The following is a 22178-nucleotide window of genomic DNA, read 5'->3' as shown; positions in this document are numbered from 1 at the left end:
AAAAGAAATAGAAATAATCCTCTGAGAAACTGTGGAGGAAAGGAAAGTGGTCTTAAAAAATAAAAATAGAGCTCCCTTCCAATACACATCAAAAGAAAAAGACAACTAGGGAAGACATGAGCTGTAAACAACTCCTAGCAGGGAGCCAGGGGTTCACAAAGATTCATCTTTCTACAGGCAGAAGATAAGAAACAAGCTGAGAAACTCAAGCAGAGTAAACCACTGGATTAGAAAAGTATTTATTCCTGTGCCTGCTCTGGAGGAGAGAAGGGATGAAAGAGCAAATGAAGACAGAGAACCAAAGCATAGAGATGCCTGAATGTAGAAAGCCTGCCACATAAGAACCATTCCTCATCATGAAGCCCAGATTGGTTTGCAAAGAGTATGAAAGCTTTGCCATAGAAACCAATGGACATTTTATGGTGCAGCACAAAGGGAAACAGAATTTGATCTGGCCACATCATCATGTTTTTGTTTGGGTTTTCTGGGGAGTCAAAACAGCATGTTCAAACAACTGTGATTTTGGATACTTAGACACTTCCACGTGGGAACTGCAGTGTAGAGTAAGACGACAAACAGTAAAGTGAATCTGGGGACAGAGTGAAGTGAGTAGAGGACTCAAAGCTGACAAAGATGACTAACAGTGAGTCCCTAGAGTGAGCACTTCCTAACAGCTATTTTGTGTAGGGATGACTAGCAAAGGAAAGGAACATTTGGGAGAAATTTTGTTCTTTGTTTGCTTAATGAAAAATAAAAGCACCTCTCCCTGTTCTTGAGCACCCCAGAAAATGCCAACATGCTGCCAAGCTTCTTTCCCTAGCAATAAGATTTATGAGCTTTTTGGACTGAGGAGAATATGAGGATAATGGGACCTTGACAGCAACCTGGTCTAGTAGAAGGTGTCCTTGTCATAGAATCATAGAATCAACCAGGTTGGAAGAGTCCTCCAAGATCATCCATGGCCAACCTAGCACCCAGCCCTAGCCAGTCAACTAGACCATGGCACCAAGTGCCTCATCCAGGCTTTTCTTCAACACCTCCAGAGACAGTGCCTCCACCACCTCCCTGGGCAGCCCATTCCAATGCCAATCACTCTCTCTGCCAACAACTTCCTCCTAACATCCAGCCTTTATTTCTCCTAGCACAACTTGAGACTGTGTCCCCTTGTTCTGTTGCTGGTTGCCTGGGAGAAGCGGCCACTCCCCACCTGGCTACAACCTCCCTTCAGGTAGTTGTAGACAGCAATGAGGTCACCCCTGAGTCTCCTCACCTCCAGGCTAAACAACCCCAGCTCCCTCAGCCTCTCCTCATAGGGTTTGTGTTCCAGGACCTTCACCAGCTTTGTTGTCCTTCTCTGGACACGTTCCAGCACCTCAACATCTCTCTGTCCATGGCAAGGGGGTTGGAAATAGGTGGTCTTTAAGGTCCCTTCCAATCTAAACCATTCTGTGATTCTGTGATAATGAACAAACTTCAGAACATCTCATTTTTAAGATGAGAGGGGTTTGGGAATGCTTTTAAATCCAGAGAAAGGTGGAGACTGAAGAGCAAAACTGTTTAAAGAATAAGCCAGAATTAACATAGAAATTTCCCTTTTTCATCTTGCTCACAGCAGTGAGAGAAAACAAACATCCTCCCACAACACTACTAAGCAAAGTGACACATACCAGGATCCTATTTCTCATGCTGGGGACATTAAATTAGGCAGCAAACACAACCAGTAGTCAAATGGACTGTGCTGTGTTCGGAAAAGCTTTTATGCTCTCATCAGGAAAATCACATTTTAAGGAAGGCAGCCACAAAGGTACTCATAAAAGTGCAACCAGAAGAGAACAGAGTGCCAAAAACGGGTTTAAAGCCCCCAAATTCTGTATCCTAAGGAGAAGTGGGTAAGTTTGCTTAGTGAGACATTACAGACTGTTCCTGTGACAGCTCATCTTCCTTTCTTTCCCTTTCAGAAGAGCAAGAATGACACTGTGAAAAGAACAGCAGTGGAATTTAAAGCCAAGAGAAGAGAACATTGCTTCCAGCTATTCACCCTCCTAATCGGTGACATTTATGGCTTGAGAAGATGGCACTGAAATTAGCCATCTTGTCTTGAAATTGATCTCAAGGTTCTAGGATCCAGCTAACAACTTTTTGCCTTTGAATATTAAAATACAGGCAATGAAAAATCCTACCTGAAGAAGGTGTCCCTGACCATGGCAGGCAGGGTTATAACTAGATGATCATTAAGGCTCCTTCCAACCCAAACATTATTAATCTGTGATTTCCAGAGTCCCCTTCCCACCCCCTACCATTCTATGATTCATGTCACAGCAGCAAAAGTTAGGAGTTTTTTTCTTCCTTGAATTATGAGGATTAGTCACAAAAATAATAGTGAGAAGATTCTTTTTTCTGTTTTTCTGGCCAATATTCTCAATTATTATTTCTTTTTTTACCATGGTATCATATTCTCACACTTCATGACAACAAAACCCAAGCAAATATAGCAAAATAAAGCACAAACAGACAAAAGAAAAACAAAATGAAACCAAAGCAGAAAAAAAACCCACCAAAACCCACCCAAAGCAAAATATCTAAAACAAAAGATAAAACAAAATAAAAAAACAAACACAACCTCCCCCCCCCCAAAAAAAAAGGCAACAACAAAACCAAGAAACAAGAGAGATGAAACTTAAAAGCTCTGAACCAATTCATTTCACAACTGAGGGCCACCATGCACATGATTCCATGACTTAAGAGCACTATACCTGGAGTGTAAAATGACCACTGTCACACAAGGCACTGATAAACTACATTTGCTGCATCTGTTGAATCCAGACACCTTTGAAGTAAGAAATTAATTTGGTTCAATGACAAAAATATGAGTCAATTCATTAACTCTACACTGCCTGTTAATGCTTAATCTTAACTGAATTTGTAGGCATGATGTAAAAATTGTAACAAAGAGTCCTATGGTATTACTGCTGCCAAACATCACTTAGGAAACCAGAATCACAGAACCTTAGAGGTTTGAAAGAACCTCCAGAGATCATCAAGTGCAATGCCCCTGCCAAGCAGGGTTATTTAGGATAGTTCACACAGGAATGCATCCAGGCAGGTTTGGAAAGTCTCCAGAGAAGGAGATTCCACAGCCTCTCTGGGCAGCCTGTTCCAGTGCTCCATCACCCTCACTGTAAAGAAGTTTCTCCTCATGTTGAGGTGAAACTTTCTATGTTCCAATTTGTAGCCAGTGCTCCTTGTCTTATTGCTGCTAACCAGTGAAAAAGGATTGAGCCTATCCACTTAACACCCACCCCTCAGATCTTTATAGATGTTGAGACCTCCTCTCAGTCTTCTCCAGACTAAACAGCCCCAGGTCTCTCAGTCTCTCTTTGTAGGGGAGATGCTCAGGTTCCCCATGCTAAGTGTAAGGAGTACTGCTAATGCCTCTTGTCTTTAATATGCTATGAAAAGCAGGAGGATTATATGACCAAGGTCAGTTTTGATGAAATAACCTGACAATGGAGCCATGGCTATCCTCTCACTCAAGTCAGAAGGCAAGAGAGATTGCAGGCTGCCAAGCCATGGAAGAGAAGGCACAATAAAGAAACAACACAGAAATAAAAGAGGCAAGCTGAAACTTTAGCAGAGGGGGGGTGGAAATAGCAGCTTACCAAAAATGTAGATCTTTCCATCCCTATATGTCATGGAGTTTTACTCTTCCATGTCTGGCCAGAAGCTGCTTGGCTAGTACAGACTTGCTATAGGAAAGCATCAGAGACACTGAATGTGCACACCCAGCAGTGTGTAAATCCCAGCCCACCACTGTTTATAATTAGAACAAGTTTTGGTTACTCCACATGGTCTACCTGTGATTTTGTTTCAATATAACAGAAGATTCATAAACTTATAGAATGGTTTGGGTTGGAAGGGACCTTAAAGTTCATCTAGTTCCAAGCCTCCTACCACGGGCAGGAACACCTCCCACTAGACCAAGCTGCATTTGTCTTGGCCTTGAACACCTCCCTGGGTAACCTGTTCCAGAGTCTCACCGCCCTCAATGTAAAGAATTTCTTCCTAATGTCCAATCTAAATCTCTCCTCCTCAAGCTTCAGTCCATTGCCCCTTGTCCTATCGCTACAAGCCCTTGTAAAAAGTCCTTCCACAGCTCTCCTGTAGCTCCCTTTCAGTTATTGGAGGGCTGTGTTAAGGTCTCCTGGTAGCCTTCTTTCCTCCAGGCTGAAGAGTGACCCAAGGACCTGAGAGCTACAGCAAATGGAGCAGGAAGCTATGATTTTAATTAAATCACTTTGTTATATCCAACAGCTGTATTAGAAGTCTCTCTTGCTTTCTTCCTTGCTCCTAAGTGCCTGACACAAACACAATCATAGCAGTGCAAGCATGTGAAAGAGAATGCTGAGCCTAGTGCTCACCTACTTGCATAGCTTTACTCCAGCTAATGATTACATGACAGCAATTGGTTTATTATTATAAAAAACTATGTACTGAGCCTCCTTCTTGTTCATCCTCAAAAGTTGTATGGTACTTAAACCCAAAATTTATCACTGTGAAGCAAAACTACGTGCTTTAATGAGTCATGTAATTTCTAGAATCAAGAAAGAATTATTGAGACTTCAAACGTGCCTTTCACCACCTACATTTCATCTAAGAAATAGAGATTCTCATATTTGCTGATTTCACAGAAAAAAAACAAAACCAAACAACTCCACCACCACCCAAACAAAAAACAAAAGCAAAGCCAAAATCAAAATTCACTTCATCTGGAACAGGTTGATCAGAGAGGTTGTGGATGCCCCCTCCCTGGAGGTGTTCAAAGCCAAGCTGGATGAGGCCTTGAGCAGCCTGGTCAAGTGGAAGATGTCCCTGCCCATGGCAGTGGGGTTGGAGCTAGATGATCTTTAAGGTCCCTTCCAACCCAAACTACTCTCGAATTCCATGAAACTATGAATAATGTATCTGTCTATTTATACAAGAAAATAAAATCTTCCAGAAAATGGCTTCATATCAAAATACAGGACATTGTGAAAAAGATTTCTGGGGGAAAAGAGAGGAGTAGATGGGAAATTTGCTACTTAAAGGAAAGACACCTAAAGAGATTTAATGCAGTCTGAATGCTGAGGACTATACATGATCCTAATAGTTTTCCACTATTGGTTGCCATGATTCAAGTGTTTCAAACTTCTTTGCTATACAGTTTCCCAACATCACAGAATCCTGGAGTAGTTTGAGCTGGAAGGGACCTTAAAGATCATCCACTTCCAATTCCTCTGTTACAGGCAGGGACAACTTCCACTAGACCAAGCTGCTGAAGGCATCATCCAGCCTGGTTTTAAACATCTCAAGATTAGAACAAGGGGACACAGTCTCAAGTTGTTCCAGGGGAAGTCTAGGCTGGATGTTAGGAGGAAGTTGTTGGCAGAGAGAGTGATTGGCATTGGAATGGGCTGCCCAGGGAGGTGGTGGAGTCACCGTCCCTGGAGGTGTTCAAGAAAAGCCTCGATGAGGCACTCGGTGCCATGGTCTAGTTGACTGGCTAGGGCTGGGTGCTAGGTTGGACTGGATGATCTTGGAGGTCTTTTCCAACCTGGTTGGTTCTATGAAACACCTAGAACCACAAATACATACAACAGCCATATCTCTAGACTGCATAAATTAGATATGGTTTATTAAAGTTCCTGGTATTTCATCAATCTGGAATCATGTATAGTTCATCTCACTAGAAAATGCCAAAGGCTCAGCATCACAACAGAGTGGTCCTAGTGACCTTAGCACTGGGCAGTCTATGATGTGCTAGGACCAGAGACACTGCAAAGTCATTACATGGATTTGAGACTAACAAAACCAGAACTAACTCTTGCCTTGTGTAGTCCTGATGTGTTGGGCAAAGACACTGAGGCATAGAATACCTAATTTTCTCAGTGCTCAGCTAAAGAAATTTTCTCCTTGTAGTGATTAAGTCACTAATGAGAAGAAGAAAAAATGAAACAACAACAAATGCTTAAGAGGACATCAAGCACAATTATGTTGCTGTATTTTTGGTAGTTAAGCATAAGAACATCAGGTGGCAAACTTGTTTGTTTTAGAGAGTAGTGTTCTCCTTTATTTAGATAGAAGTAGACCTCCAACCTGCAGCTGTGGATTATCAAGTATGGTATTCTATAACATATAAAATTGCCTTTAAATAGATCCTACTCAGAATGTGCTGGCTACAGAAAAGAAACAGAGCAATGCTCCTTTCATACAGAGAGGACCAATCTGCCCCACACAAAGGGTAGTGGCCAAAGGTTCAATGTCCAAAGAGAGATGGCTGATCCGGTGTCCTTTGAGGGTCAATATTGGATCCAGTGTTGTTCAGTATCTTCATCAGTGCTACAGACAGTGAGAATGAGTGCAGCTTCAGCAAGTTTGCTGATGATAGTGGTGTGGCTGATAAGACTCTAGGATAGCTGCCATCCAGAGGGAGCTGGATAGGCTGGAGAGGTGGGCTGAGGAGAATTTAATAATGCTCAAAAGGGCCAAGTGCAAGGTTGGGGCAATTCTTGATACCAATCCAGTCTGGGGAGTGATGAGATTGAGAGAAGCCCAGCAGAAAAGGACTTGGGGATTCTGTGAGTGAGAAGCTGAACAAGAGTCATCAACAGGCACTTGCAATGCAGAAAGCCAGTATCTTCCTGGGCAGCATTGAAAAAAGCATGGCCAGCAGGTCAAGAGAGGTCATTCTGCCACTCTGCTCTGCTCTGGTGAGACCTCTTTTTGAGTACTGTGTCCAGCTATGGGACCCCCAACACAAGAGGGACATGGATCTGCTGGAGTGGGTCCAGAGGAGGGACACAAAGATGATCAGGGAGCTGGAATACCTCTCCTACAAAGACAGACTGAGAGAAGGGAAGGCTCTGGGAAGACCTTATGGCTGCATTTCAATATCTGACAGAGACATAGAGGAAGACTGGGGAGGGCCTGTTTAGGAGGGCTTATGGTGACAGGATGAGGGGTAATGGTTTGAAACCAGAGCAGGATAGTTTTAGGTTGGAGACTAGGAGGAAGTTATTCACAATTAAGGTGGCAAAATACTGGAACATGTTGCCTGGGGATGCACTTGAAGCCCTGTCCCTGTAGACATACAAGATTAGAGTCAGTGTGGCCCCAGGCAGCCTGATCTAGTTAGAGGCATCCCTGCTAACTGCAGGGGGGTTGGACAAGATGACCTCTGAGCATCCCTTCCAAGCTAATGCTATCTGTCAATTTGTGAGATAATGCTCAAGTGAGAACTGGGATCCACAGGGCCCACAGGGGCACTCCAAAGGTAAGGAGTTTTACTGCAAAATATGTCCCATTCTCACTGGCCCCAGCAATGATTTTCAGGCTCCTGTTGGGTTTTAATGCAGGCAGATCATATGATTTCAATTTACAGTTATTTTATTGTGAGTCTTCAACAGACAACATCTCTCCCCAGCATTCAACATGCTTGAACTACTTCATATCCAAACTGTTGTGCTGCTTGTTATTGTGGAGCTGCTGAACTGCCAGCAGAAGAAATTAAGTGACTGGGACACTGAACACCCTGTTCACTAGTTTTTACTTTTGCAGCTAATTTGAACAGCTCCACATATCAAGAAATTTTAGTTTCACACCAGAAAATTGTAAGCATTCCAAGTATCAAATAATTTAGAATTAAAAGGATTAAAACCAAAAAGGAGTTTTAGGATCCCCAGTTATGCCTAAGCTCTCCAGTCACTGGCTCTTAAGTTTTAGGACTCCACAACTGAATGAATCCACCTCGAGTGTTATAGATGATGAGAATTTACAAGCCTGCATCTTTATTGTTTTCTCTTCATATATCCTGAGTTTGATTGATTTAATTGTGCAGGCTCCCAGCTCTGAGAACTTCCTATTGCACTGTCATCCACCTAATAACAGTGATATATTTAGATGTAACCTCTAATTGCCTCGTGGTGGTAGATTTCTAACAAGCGATTCAGCCAGAATTTAGGCAAGACACCAGACACTTTGTGTTCCAGTAACACTCTTATAAGCCATCCACCTCCTCTGCCTTTTAAGTTGCTTACAAACCAAGATAAATGAGCTTGCCTAGACCTGACAATGACAGTAGTTGGCAGATAGATTGCTCACACAGCTGACCCTACTCAATTTTAAAACAAAATAAATCTATGCTGGTTGTTTTTTTGTTTTGGTTTGGTTTGTTTGGGAGTTTTGTTTGTTTGTTTTAATGTATGACTTATTAAATTACTGATCTATAACTTGTCTGCCCTGGATTGCAAGCCAGGGCTAATGCACTGAGCTGCAGACACTACGTAACCTTAAAACGAACAAAAAATGGTTTGCATTAAAATTAACATGAGAAAGAGACAAGTTCAGATGGAATGAGAGATGGAGGGGGAGGGAATTAGAAAGGTCTTGTCTAATTTTCTTCCTGGAACCCAATATTCTGTCCTCTGCAATGATTTACAAAGTGACTGATGTGTGGGGCAGACAGGTATGAGACATTAAAGCTATTCATGTAGATGGTGGAGCCACAAAGCTTGAGAAACTGCTTTATCTGAGCATGCTCTGGTGAAACTCCATGGATAGAAGCACTCAGCTATGTCCTGCAAAAGCATGTTAGTTATTTCTGGTTCTGAGAAAGACCCATATAAGAACTATTAGTTCAAGGCTAGAAGCAGGATCTGGAGCTCTCTTAGCTGTTTATTATGAAACATGCAACATGCTGCTGTTAGGATTAACAAAACAAGGTCTTCCTTCATTATGTACAAGGTACACATGGCATAGCATTTTAGGACATAGTTTAATGGCCATAGTGGTCTTAGGTTGAAGATTTGGCCTGATGATCTTAGAGGTCTTTTGCAACCAAAAAAATGACATGAGTCTTCTAACACAAATGAAGGATGAATTGTAAACACATTAAAATATGATGGGCTTGCAAAACAACTTGTATCATCATCACTTCCAGATGAAGTGGATATTTGGTCCATCACTATATATTTTGAGTCTTTCTTTACAGCAGCACTAAACAGAAAAGGTCAGAATGGATTCATTCAGGGAAAGTCTACAGAGATTTCTTCAGAAGAAGTCTCAGACACAGAGATTTCTCCAGGAGAAACTTTGCAAGAATGTAGATTCATGGAATGGCTTGTGTTGGAAGGAATCTCAAAGACCAGATCATCTACTTCCAACTGCCTTGCCATAGGCAGGGACACCTTCCATGAGACAAGCTTGCTCAAGGCCTAATTTAGCCTGGCCTTGAGCACCTTCAGGCAGGAGGTATCAACCCCCCATGGCAATCTGTTCCAGTGTCTCACCACCCTCAAAGTGAAGAATTTCTTTCTATTATCCAGCCTAAATCCACCTCCCTCAAGCTTAATCATAGAATCATAGAATCAAACAGGTTGGAAGAGACCTCCAACATCATCCAGGCCACCCTAGCACCCAGCCCTAGACAGTCAACTAGACCATGGCACTAAGTGCCTCAGCCAGGCTTTTCTTGAACACCTCAGAGGATGGTGCCTCCACCACCTCCCTGGGCAGCCCATTCCAATGCCAATCACTCTCTCTGGCAACAACTTCCTCCTAACATCCAACCTAGACCTCCCCAGCACAACTTGAGACTGTGTCCCCTTGTTCTATTGCTGGTTGCCTGGGAGAAGAGGCCACCCCCCACCTTTCAGCTACGATGTCCCTTCAGGTAGTTGTAGACAGCAATGAGGTCAGCCCTGAGCCTCCTCTTAACAAATTGAAGATAACAAACTGAAAAGAAACACCCCAAATAGCCATTGCAAACAACAGTATCAACATCCATGGCACCTAAAAGCACAAGATTTGTGCTTTGATGCATTCTCTAGGCTTTTTTGTTTCCACCCTACTTTTCTAACAGAAATCAATGAATGTTTTTGTTCACTGCATGAGAAGAGAATGCTGCATAACTGAAAACTAAACCACTCATTGCTCAGTCTATCAGGGAATTATCACATCCTCCTATTTTAGGCCAGTTAAGTAACATCAGCATGGTTGCAATGATTCTGTTGTTGTCTGGTATCACCTTAAGGGGAGTAAAAACGCTTCTCAATCAGAAAAAGAGTATAGGAGCAAATCAGACACATTACTTGTAAAGCTTTACAAAAGTCTGTTCTAAATATATTTTGCCAGGTCAGCAAGCAGCCTGGTTCAGTGAAAATGAGGAGCACAATTTCCTCTCTCCATGTAACTAAAGGGTGCTCATAAAACAGTTTGTGTTGGAGGGACCTTAAAGTCCGTCCAATTCCAAAACCCATTCCACTTTTTAGTCTTCAGCTATATCTTGGTGGATTGGTTTTTGTTTTGTTGTAAGTAACCCCTAGTTACACACAAGACTCTTCTCCAGACTTCTCATATTCCTCAGATTTGTTCCCTCTCCTGGGATTTTATGTGCATGGATGCCCTGATGTATGACATCATCTCCATTGTTCTTTGCATTCTGTTAGCAAGAGTACAGATCATTTCTAAATAACTAACACATTGGGTGGATGAAATGTAAATCAGCACACCAGTCAGAAAACCCTTTACCATGGCCTGCAGGGCTGATCCCATCCAGTGTCTTGCCTCACATTGATCCCTACCAGTTTGAGGACAGCTTCTTAAATTATCACTTGAACGACAATGTAGGTAACATAATAACAGAACTTTAAGTGTTGAGTGAGGCTGGATGGAAATGGGAAAGCTTCAAGATGTTCTGCAGTTTCTCCACATTCCAATAGCAACCTCTTGAGTAATCCCCTTAGTTTCAGTATCCCCTCATCTGGCTTTACTCTGATCTCACAAGTACTGTGCAGAGGGGTCTCAGATCCTTATGCTGAAGGCAGCTATAAAACTCATGGTCTCAGTTTTTGTATGTCAGGAAGAGACAGTTGGGTAACTTCGTGCTGGAGAAAGACAATGCATTGCTCTGCATGAGTGGGCAGAGAGTTGAGGCTCCAGCCTAAGCTAAAATCCCAGTTTAAATCAGCCTAATGATTTCAACAACAGTCACATAAAACAAAGAAGTCAAGAAGGCACCTAACTTGCAATCACAACATAACTGAAACCACAGGGACAAGAGTTAGGAATGAATACAGGGATCAAGATCTGCAGTATAAACACATAAAATTGTTTAGGTTGAAAGGAACCTTAAAGATCTTCCAGTTCAAATCTCCCTGCCAAGGGCAGGAACAACTTCCATGAGACCAGGTTGCTCAAGGCTTCATACAACTTGGCTTTGAACACCTCCAGGGAGGAGCCAACCATGACCTCCCTGGGCAATCTCCACTGTTCAAGGAGATGATTACTACCAAGAAGTTCCTTCCTTTGCTTCCTTTCTGAGGCAGCAGTTGATTTCAGGAGACACTCTAGTAAATCTAATCAAATTCTAGTCCACGTAATATTCTCACTACATCTTCTTACCTTACAAGATCCTTTCTTCTCTCTGCATTTTCAGAGTTAGAGGCTTTCCACTTCTTTCCTTTGATGTCTTGACAAAAGACCTAGTCAAGCAGAAGAGAAATGTGTAAGCCTAAAGAAATATATATATATATATATATATATACACAGAGAGAAAGGAAATGTTTTTGATCCAGCTTTTAGTAGTTGTATCATGCTGCATGTCAGCAGCAGGCATTTCACTATTTCTCTGAAGATCTCACTAGTCTGTATCCTACCAAATGAAATGCCACTTGTTATAATGCTTACCAAAAGCATTGCTATTTACAGATAGAGACAGACCTCCACAAGCAGCTCTGGTATTGCATTGTCTTATTTGACTGAAGTTTATTTTCACACTCTCTTTATTTCCAAGATAAAGCTGAATTGTCCATCTCATCCACCTACACTATGCCCAGTGAGAATAAGCAGCACTATATCAAGCACTGCTGTCTTAGCAACAAAAACCAAGGCACAGAGCTTACTTCCAGGTGGCCCAAAGAAGAATCTGAGTGGAAACAACCAGAATATGACACCATTTGGGGTATGATGACTTGCCCCTTGTTTTTGTACCTGCACATAAAGGTGTCAAGCAGAGGGTTAAAAACCAAAACCAAACAAAGCCAAACTGAACAAAAAAAAGAAAACAACCAACCCAAAAAAAAAAACCCAAAACAATAAATTAAAAAAAATCCCCAAATGAACAAAATAAAACCAAAAAACGAAAAAGAGGAGGAGGAAAATGCTGGTGTGCTACTAGAATTTCAGACAGTTTCAACTCACATCATTTTCTCCCCTATTTTAACTCTCCCTGATTTGATTGTTTTGTCCATAGTACCAATTTCAGAAGCTGCCCCACCAATGGTGATGGATGTGACAAGAACCCTTCTGCTCTCAATCATCTGACTCAGGATGGAAGCTTGTGCAGGGCAGGTTTACACTGGATGTTAGAAGGAAATTCTTTAAAGTGAGGGTGAGGAGACACTGAAACAGGTTGCCCAGGGAGGCTGTGGCTGTGCCCTCCCTGGAGGTGTTCAAGGCCAGGTTGGATGAGAACTTGAGCAACCTGGTCTAGTGGGAGGTGTCACTGCCCATGGTGAAGGGGCTGGAACTAGATGATCTTTAAGGTCCCTCAACTCAAACTGCTCTATGAACTTATGAATAAAAAAAACAACTGCCTGGAACATAGAGAAAAGAGACTGCACTGGAAATCCAGAAAGAGAAATCAAACATCCAGCTCAAAAGCTGGTTGATAATAGCTCACTTTTTAATTAATTAGGAAATCCTTTTCAGTGACTAATTAGCTTCATACTAAGCTAACTGTATTTTCTTGACTGGCGTCCAGATTATGCCCTCTGGCTTCTGCTTCTTTATGTAAGCTAAAACTGCTGTGTTTTGTGGCAGCTTTATTGAGAATGTCAATGATCTGTTTTTGCAAGCCCATAGGAACCTTGCATTGCAAACCAGGATTTCAGTTTGTTCCCCCCCCTACATACACACACAGTCCAGTTTTACAGAGAAATTAAATCATAGAATCATAGAATCAAACAGGTTGGAAGAGACCTCCAAGATCATCCAGTCCAACCTAGCACCCAGCCTTAGCCAGTCAACTAAACCATAGAATCATAGAATCAACCAGGTTGGAAGAGACCTCCAAGATCATCCAGTCCAACCCATCACCCAAACCTATCCAGTCAACTAGACCATGGCACCAAGTGCCTTATCCAGGCTTTTCTTGAAGACCTCAAGGGGCGGTGCCTAGGCACCTCCCTGGGCAGCCCATTCCAATGCCAATCACTCTCTCTGGGAATAACTTCCTCCTAACAACCAGCCTATACCTACCACAGCACAACTTGAGACTGTGTCCCCTTGTTCTGTTGCTGGTTGCCTGGGAGAAGAGGCCACTCCCCACCTGGCTACAGCCTCCCTTCAGGTAGTTGTACACAGCAATGAGGTCACTCCTGAGCCTCCTCTTCTCCATGCTGCACACCCCCAGCTCCCTCAGCCTTTCCTCATAGGGTTTGTGTTCCAGGCCCCTCACCAGCCTTGGTGCCCTTCTCTGGACACCTTCCAGCACCTCAACGTCTCTCTTGAATTGAGGGCCCCAGAAATGGACATAGAATGAGGGTTGGTCTACTGAAAAAGAGACATATGAGAAGACAAAAGAAATGGTTTCTGACACTGTCACGCTGCATTTTATCTCACTGAAAGGCACAATAGAGCATAAGAGATTATTTTACTTATAGGATATTTCTGGCATATTCATTTCTTCCAGATAATACACCAGTGATGTCTTCTGCACAGGGAGCAATTCCATAAGCAGAAGGCTCTCTGTATTTGCCAGGTACAGTATAAATGAGATCAACCATATTTATCTATTCCACTTATTCCCAAGTCAGACCATTTGTTGAAATGTACATTTTTAAGCTTAATTTTTAAATGAACACAAGAGCTATGGTGGGTAGCATCTGACTGTTTGTCAAAGCAGAGCTTGAGGAGTGACAGAGTTCTCTACATGGTTTCCATTTAGTCTGAAAACCCCTTCAGGTTGGAAGAATGTCAGGGTCAGTGCTCAGAGGGAGATCTCTCCATTCAGCTCTGAGACTCAATTAAAAGGTGTACGATCTCAAATCAAACAGTTTTGTGCTTTTAAATGCTATCCACTCCTTTTGCTTCTTTCACTAACAAATGCAAAATAGTAGTTTTTGAAAGATCCTGAGATCACATCCAGCAGGCACGACAAGTCATGGTCTCACAGCTCCTTTCCCTTCACTCTCTTCTCTCTTAACAAGCCAGTATCTCTTGCCTGGGAAGACCATCCATTATCACAGTGACAGTTATTGATTTTAATTAAAGTAGCAGAAAGAAGACGAAAATATTAAGTCCTATTCTTCCACGTACAAAAGGAATGGTATCAAAATAAATGGCACTGAGCATTTACACTAACACAATCATGCATTTGTGCCTATGTCAAAGCCACTGCCAGTCTGTGCAGGAGATGCCAACTGAGCACTCCAACAGCTCTAATTAGTCTAGAGAGCTGATTTGATGGTAGGGACAACATGTAATACTCTTGGCAGCAGCAGCTCACCAGGAGAAAGGAGTCCCTGCTGCAATGAAAAACTTGATGGGCAGCAGTAGTCCCTTAATTTGTTTATCTAACCAAACAAGCTGAGTTTGCCCTTTTGTTTCCCCCCCCTCTATTCCTTATTTCATGCATGCAAAGAGAGCAAGTGTTTGGGTTAACATCCAACCACTTGAAATGCCTGCCAACTGCATAAATCTCACCAGCTACGAAGGGGAAAAAGGCTTTCTCTTGGACTAAGAGTCCTAGACACACAGGCACACACCAAGAAAACTAGAGAGGTCTGCTTTGAGATTGTTTTGTCCTGTCTGAAATAGCACCTTGTGAATATGCTGGAGCAGATTGCCTGGGGAGGTTGTGGATGACTCCTCCTTGAATGTGTTCAAGGCCAGGCTGGATGTGGCCTTGAGCAAACTGGTCTAGTAGGAGGTGTCCCTGCCCATGTCAGGGTGGGGTTAGAACTAGATGATCTTTAATGTCCCTTTCAACCCAAACCATTCCATGAATCTATGAGTATAGCTTTTGTGCCCTTGGTGACACAGTGATGTTCACAATGCCCAGGACATGCCATTGGTAAGTGTCAGATAAAAAGGATTGCTGCTCTAACAGTGAAAAAAAAAACCCATTGATTTCTCAACTTCTATTTGATCAATAGGGTCAGATTGGTTTTAAATGTGATCCCACTGTATTTCAGAGTAAGCTGGCTGATGGACACACTCACACAGTCTATCTTCCTATTTTTGTTGGTCTTTTCTGCTGTGTGAATGGATTGGCAAACATTTTTCTGTGCAACATTTTCTCTGTGGAATTGCTGCAGAAGAATGAAGTGGTTGCCTTTCCCCAGTGATTGCCTTAGGTAATTGCTTGGATATTAATTGGTAATTTTATTTATCAGGGCAATCTTTCCTACTTTCTCTCAAACAACAAAAAGCTGATATCAAATCTGGAACAGCCTTGTTCCATCTGTAAATCCATATGGTTTTTCATATGTGCCCTTGGAGGACTGAAGCATTTGGGGGAAACCACATTGCAAATAAACAAGTTTAGTACACACCACTATGGTTTTGGAATGGTAAAAAATTCATCATGCATTGCATGGCAAAAATTCTACTGCTTTCCTGGTGCAGATATCCCTGTCTCACAGGTTGAAATGCATCATTGTCATCTGAATGCTTATTCCTTTCTCTACAAAATCATTTGGACATATACTTCATTTCAAAATTGAAAGATGGGATAAAAGAGTAATTTGGAAGCCTGACATTTATTCATCACTCCTCCCAAGCATCCATCCCAAAGCCCTTTCCTTGATACTTCATAGATTCATAGAATGGTTTGGGTTGCAAAGGACTCTAAGGATCATCTAGTTCCAACCATGGGCAGGGACACCTTCCACTAAAGCAAGGCCTCATCCAGCCTGGCCTTTGACTCCTCTGGGAATGGGGGCATCCACTACCTCCCTGAGCAACCTGTTCCAGTGTCTCACCACTCTCACTCTAGAGAATTTCTTTCTAATATCTAATCTAAATCTACTCTCCTCAAGCAAGTTCCTCCTTTGTGTGATTATCTGCCTGCATCTTGCAGGCACATGGAACCTGATGTGATCTGTCTCCCTTTGGAACGTGCTGAACAACCTTTACTGTCCTGGCTGGCTGGCTGAGAGATACTGAGCACAGTTAGGTCTCTCTGATCAGGGTCACAGAGGAGAACCAGCTCCTTCTGATGCAGTTCTGAAGTCAAATAAAAGTAACTCCATGCTGGTCAGGAACATCATCTGAACCAGTGACTCCTGTCCCCTAGACAACAGCATTAAGTAAGAGATTCACCATGTGCAGCAATTTTCCTTGCCACCTAGAGAGAGACTTGGCAGAAAAGTGGTGTGAAATTAACAACTGTCACTTACTGACTCAATTTGTGCAGAGAAAAATTGAATTGTTTCCACTCGTTTTGAGCTTTGACAAGGGAAACAGGATGCTAATGTTTCCAGCATGCACTGTCTGGGTAGACTGCAGCATAAACACCCATCAATCCTGAAACCAATTATTGTTCTTCTAATGTCCATCACAGCAGACACCATTTTCTGTCTATGAATATTAATTAATCAGACCACTACAGATTGCAGATCAGTTGAAGGAGGCTTTCCTTTCCGTGAAATGCAGGCTAAAACTACAGAATAAATACATTGTAATGGACATGATTGAATTTTGCCAGTGTGTTACAATTAACTCACAGCTCTGCTGGGAATTCTCTAGACATGTCACTTCTTGGCTGGGTCTGAGCTAATGGCTGAAGTGGCACACACAAAGGATCTGTGCGAGCACGATGTCCTGGATTTGTCTTCTGCCAGGGAATGACCCTTGGATCACAGCATAAACAGGAGAAAAGACAACTATTGCAGAAACCCTGTTCAGCCAAGAGTTGTAAGGAGCAGTCCAAAGAGCATTATCTGTCTCATCAGCTGGGGTTGTTTAGCCTGGAGAAGAGGAGGCTCAAGGGGGACCTCACTGCTGTCTGCAGCTACCTGAAAGGTGGGGGTTGGTCTCTTCTGCCAGGCAACCAGCAGCAGAACAAGGGGACACAGTCTCAAGTTGTGCTGGGGAAAGTATAGGCTGGGTGTTAGGAGGAAGTTGTTGGCAGAGAGAGTGATTGGCATTGGAATGGGCTGCCCAGGGAGGTGGTGGAGTCACCATCCCTGGAGGTGTTCAGAAAAAGCCTGGATAAGGCACTCGGTGCCATGGTCTAGTTGATTGGATAGGGTTGGGTGCTAGGTTGGCCTGGATGATCTTGGAGGTCTCTTCCGACCTGCTTGATTCTATGATTCTATGATCAGGACCCCTTTACCTCCAAGGAAAAGTCATGCTAACATATTAGCATGAGTCTGCAGCAGCCTGCCCCATAATAACTGGCCCATTAAGTTGCTGTTCCCACACAATAGAATTTGATACAGATGCAAGCCTCCATGGGAAGAAATTCATCTGGTACCAACAGTCTGTAGCTGCCACCTGTGATGGACAGTTCCAATGTATAACCTATCTCCTTAGTGCCATGGTCTAGTTGACTGGATGGGGCTAGGTGATAGGTTGGACTGGATGATCTTGGAGGTCTCTTCCAACCTGTTTGATTCTATGATTCCTCAGAACCAAAGAATGGAACTGCTGTCATAAGAGACTGATGTCTCCTGATGCTGCTGAAGAAATCATGAACTTGAGTGAATTCTGGTCATTATAACGTCATTATAATGCCAAAACACACCTCCTGGCCTCAAGCCATCCACCTCCAGGGCAAACCATGCATTGGGATGCTTTCTTAGACCCAGGCCACACCTTGGTCACTCCTCCTTGAGGCTTGTAAGACTCACTTGTGAGGGGCATGAGGGGCAGAGAGAGGTAGAGTTCAGTCATCGGCAGGTGTGAAGTTGAATATAAAAGATGTCTCTCTAACAGCAGATTAACTTCCTCACTTCACTACTCTTTCTCCACAATTCATTACAACAACAGAAGAGGCCTTTTCCAGCAACAAGAACAGAAGGACCAGCAGGACCGGACCTTGGGATCAGAAATGTCTTTGGGACCCTTGCATTGTTGGCAGCTATAGGACCTCTTCTCCTCTTCCCTCTTCACTTTCCCCCTTTCTCATCTCACTTTTCTCTACCTCTTATGGCCAAACAGTAAAAGTTTTACTGTTGACTGAAGTAAAACTCCTTGGTGTGAAAGGCCTGTGTTTTGCACTTTGAGATCACACTAACAAACCACCACAAGTCCATTGTTTGGACAAGAGTACACAAAAAAGTGGAGAGAATGAGAGGTGCTGAATTTTGAACTGCTTCAGGGTGTAATGAAAAAATAACTCCATGGAGTAGGACCTTGCAGTTCTGTTGTCCAATATGTTATTCATTTAACAGCCTAGAGGATCAATAGTATCCTGGTGTGTATCAAGAAAAGTGTGTCCATCTGGTCTAGGGAGGTTCTCCCTCTACTCTGCCATGTTAAGACCACATCTGGAATACTGTATCCAGTTCTGGGCTCCCCAGTTCAAAAGGGCCAGGGATCTACTGTCGTCCAGCTTTGGCTGAGGGGTTTGAACTTGATCTCCAGAGGTCCCTTCCAACACCTACCATTCTATAATTCTGTGATTCTATGAATCCTTCCAGGTTTTGAAGAGCTCCATGTCTTGTTCTCAGCTAGCAGAATACAGTCACCTTGGGGTTATATTGAACAGAAGCAGGTATTGATTAGAAAAGTGTTTGCAGATTAGGAGTCTTGCAAAAGAGTTACTCAGCAATCTCTCTTAATTGGATATGTTCAGCACTTGAAATTTAATTTCTGGCTTCATTTAAGTGAGTCAATATTGTGGAAGCTGCTAGAAAACAGGTCTGGGACAATAAAAATGAAGTTTTGTTCCTATTCTGGTGGCCTGTTCCAAGTTCACACAATTAGAGTTTATCTACAAAGGGGCTCACAGATTCACAGGATGGTAGGTTTGGGTTGGAAGGGATCTTCAAGATAGTCAAATTCCAACCACCCTGCCAAGGGCACGGACACCTTCCACTAGACCACATTGCTCAAGGCCCCATCCAACCTGGCCATGAACACCTCCAAGGAGGGGATCTCTGCTGCTTTCCTAGTCCAAACCTTTCAGTTTAAGAAGGGTCAGCTGTAGCAGATTGGGTTTTGAATATCTCAAAGGACAGAAATACCACAACTTCACCAGACACTATGTGCCAGTCATCTGGCACTCTATGTAGCAACATTTTTCCTTATTCTGAGCCTTCTCATCAAGACTAAAGAAGTCCTGGCTCTCAGCCTGTCCCTGTACATCCCCATACATAATGCCTTCATCATCTCTGCGACTTTTGCTCCTGAACGTTTGTGTTTTGTAACATGTCCAGAGAAGGGCAACAAAGCTGGTGAGGGGCCTGGAGCACAAATCCTATGAGGAGAGGTTGAGGGAGCTGGGCCTGTTTAGCCTAGAGAAGAGGAGGCTCAGGGGTGATCTTATTACTGTCTACAACTACCTGAAGGGGCATTGTAGCCAGGTGGGGGGTGGCCTCTTCTGCCAGGCAACCAGCAATAGAACAAGGGGACACAGTCTCAAGTTGTGCCAGGGTAGGTATAGGCTGGATGTTAGGAAGAAGTTCTTCACAGAGAGAGTGATTTCCCATTGGAATGGGCTGCCCAGGGAGGTGGTGGAGGCACCGTCCCTGGGGGTCTTCAAGAAAAGCCTGGATGAGGCACTTAGTGCCATGGTCTAGTTGATTGGATAGGGCTGGGTGCTAGCTTGGACTGGATGATCTTGGAGGTCTCTTCCAACCTGGTTGATTCTATGACACAGCACTCTAGGTGTGGTCTCATAAGAAATAGAGTTGAGTTCCAGGATCACCTCTCTCAGCTTGCTGGCAGTCATATAATCATAGAATGGTAGGGTCAGAAGGGACCTCTGGAGATCATCAAGTGCAGCCCCTGTGCCAAAGCAGGATCACCTAAGGCTGCTCACACAGGAACATGTCTGTAGAGGTTTGAAAGTCTTTAGAGATGGAGACACCACCAACTCTCTGGGCAGCCTGGTCCAGTGCTCTGCCACCCTCAAAGTAAAGAAGTTCTTCCTAAAGTTGTTGTTTGGGATGGGTCCTTTCTTTACCTTGATACATGATTATTTCATCCACAGTTCCCATCTGCAGAGAGAAAGTAAAACTTTGTGAACGTATTTCCTCTAACTTCTTCTAGGGAAGAAGGATTTAGAAGGACTTGGTCTGACTATTTTTCCTGTGGTAAGATGACACGTGCTAATAACTTTCTGCTTTGGTGTCTCAGAAGTTGTTTTTTTCATCATGGAGATATCTTGTGAAGACTATTAGTCACTGTCAAGGATGACCTGGTAGCTTTATTGTTAATAAACCATTTTTCTTTACCTAATTTATACCAAAAATTAAACTCTAAAGGTTATGCTAGATGTTCCTGATCCTAAAGTCCAAGTCTAAAGATGCAGGTATTAGAAAGGTGAGAAGCATGAAAGCAGCACAGCTATTCTTGGGCAAGCATTAATAATTAGATGTTACTTTGGAGAAAGGGCAATGTTTCATCTGAAGATGAAGCATTATCTTCAATATCTGTTTGTGCAGTTGGTGGAACATTCCCACTGATTGTGCTTCTAATCTAAGAATAAGTTGGCAGGTTTGCCCTTTTCCAGTTGAAATATAGTCTCTGCTGGGGAACCTTTGCCAACACATCCTGAGAATTGGTATGTCCTATTAAAGGTTGCTCACTGATATTTATAGCACCTTAAATACACACTGCATTATTACAGGTGAATTCTACATTTGCTTAGAGTGAAGAAAATCAAAGCCAGATACCTACATACCCTGCTGAGGAAGCAGTCTTTGAGGAAGGGACATTGTAGCCAGGTGGGGGTTGGCCTCTTCTCCCAGGTAACCACCAACAGAACAAGGGGACACAGTCTCAAGTTGTGCCGGGGAAAGTGTAGGCTGGATGTTAGGAGGAAGTTGTTGGCAGAGAGAGTGATTGGCATTGGAATGGGCTGCCCAGGGAGGTGGTGGAGTCACCATCCCTGGAGGTGTCAAGAAAAGCCTGGCTGAGGCACTTCGTGCCATGGTCTAGTTGACTGGCTAGGGCTGGGTGCTAGGTTGGACTGGATGATCTTGGAGGTCTCTTCCAACCTGCTTGATTCTATGATTCTATGCTGTGGAATGTGGAGCTCTTCAGGAAGAACAAGCTCAGATGGGGATGAAGAAGGGATAAGTTGTCAGACCCTGGGAGAAATGTGGTCATTTATGATGATTATGCCTATGTTGGACTGGGGAACAAGTCCTGTGAGGATGGAACAGTGATTGTTCAGTCTGGAGAAGAGGAGGCTGAAGAGAAATCTCATTGTTCTGTAGAACTCCCCTAAAGAAGGATAGAGCGATGTGGGGTTTGGTCTCTTCTCTCCAGTATGAGGTGACAGAATGAGAGGAAATGGCCTGGAATTGTGCTAGGTAAATTTTCTTTCCTGAGGGAGTGGTTGGGCACTGGAAGGGGCTGCCCAGGGATGTGGTGAAGTCACCATTACTAGAGGAGTTCAAGAAATATTTGGATGTGGTGCTCTGGGACATGGTTTAATGGCCATGGTGGTGTTGGGTAGATGATTGAACTCAAGAGGTCTTTTCCAGCCAAGACAATTCTACAATTCCATGATCTCCTACTCACCAAGAACAAGAAGATTCCACAGCCATTTTAGATAGTCCAGAACCAATGACTGACAGCTACACCAGACTGATATTAACAGCTACTTATTATTTTGTCCTCCTCTTATTTTTTCTCCTTCATGTGGCAGAATTTTTGTTATTTTTTTGTTTGGGTTTCTGAGTTTAAAAAAAAATAATTGCAGGATTTTATAGCTCTCATGAGCAAGAAAAATGCATCTTAGTCTCACTAAATGGTTGATAAAATTTACCTTGGCTTCTATCAAGTGGTGTTTTTCTTTAAACTTCACAGAATCAACCAGGTTGGAAGAGACCTCCCATATCATCCAGTCCAACCTAGCACAATCTTCTTTCTTGCACTAATGAAGAAGCTGTGCCAGAAACTATAGCCTTCATTAAATTATCCCTTTAGGGCTGGCAAAATAATCTACACTCCACTTTAGACAG

The sequence above is a fragment of the Pogoniulus pusillus genome, chromosome 5 (assembly GCF_015220805.1).
Source record: "Pogoniulus pusillus isolate bPogPus1 chromosome 5, bPogPus1.pri, whole genome shotgun sequence".
NCBI lineage: Eukaryota > Metazoa > Chordata > Aves > Piciformes > Lybiidae > Pogoniulus > Pogoniulus pusillus.
The sequence above is the reverse complement of the archived record's forward strand: the minus strand, read 5'-3'. Positions refer to the sequence as shown.